We start from the raw sequence: 825 nt of genomic DNA, 5'->3' as shown, positions 1-825 counted from the left end.
AACCCAGGTACGCTCTTCCCCACTCCTCCCCAAGCCCTTCCCAGCCCCCTGCCCTCTCCATCCACCCCCCCAAGCCTGAGCCTCAGCTTCCCTCACCAGCCCCGCATCCCTGTCCATGGTACCTCTCCCTGAATGCAAACAGCTCTCTCTGGTTGTGGCCAAGGCAAGACACTGTCACTCTTTGTCTTCCATTTCTTCCACAGCTTCTTCCTCGTCCGCAGTCTCTCCAGCAGACTCATGTGCCACTCCTGGACCAGGAAGTCTGTGAAGGTCTCTACTGCAGGTAGATCCCAGACACCCTGATCATTGAGCACAATGTACTGTATGTAGAGACCCCACCCAATGTGTCCCAGAGGCCTGTCAGGTGAGTGAGGAGTCCACTCACCCACCCATCCATGTATCCTTCCATCCACCCATCCACCCATCCATCCATCCATCCATCCATCCATCCATTCTCCATTCCTCCAAACATCCATTATGCATGCACTGATTATCTACCCATTCGTTATCCACTTATTTACCCACCTACCCAGTCAACCACACACTCATGCATTATCCATCATTAATTCTTCCATGTATGCACAATTCATTTCCTATATTCTTTTATCCATCTATTCCCCAGATATTCATTGATACATCTTCCCATGCATGCATATATGCATGACTTCTTCCAACCACTTTCCCATTCACCCATCCTCTCCTGCACCCACCTGCCCCTTCCTCCATCCTTTCCCCCACCCACTACCCCCATCCACCCACCCACCCACCCACCCATGCATCCAGCCACCCACCCATCCATCCATCCATCCATCCACCCATCCACCC

The sequence above is a fragment of the Leptonychotes weddellii genome, chromosome 15 (genome assembly GCF_054177405.1).
Source record: "Leptonychotes weddellii isolate Sample4059 chromosome 15, ASM5417740v2, whole genome shotgun sequence".
NCBI classification, from domain to species: Eukaryota; Metazoa; Chordata; class Mammalia; order Carnivora; family Phocidae; genus Leptonychotes; species Leptonychotes weddellii.
The sequence above is the reverse complement of the archived record's forward strand: the minus strand, read 5'-3'. Positions refer to the sequence as shown.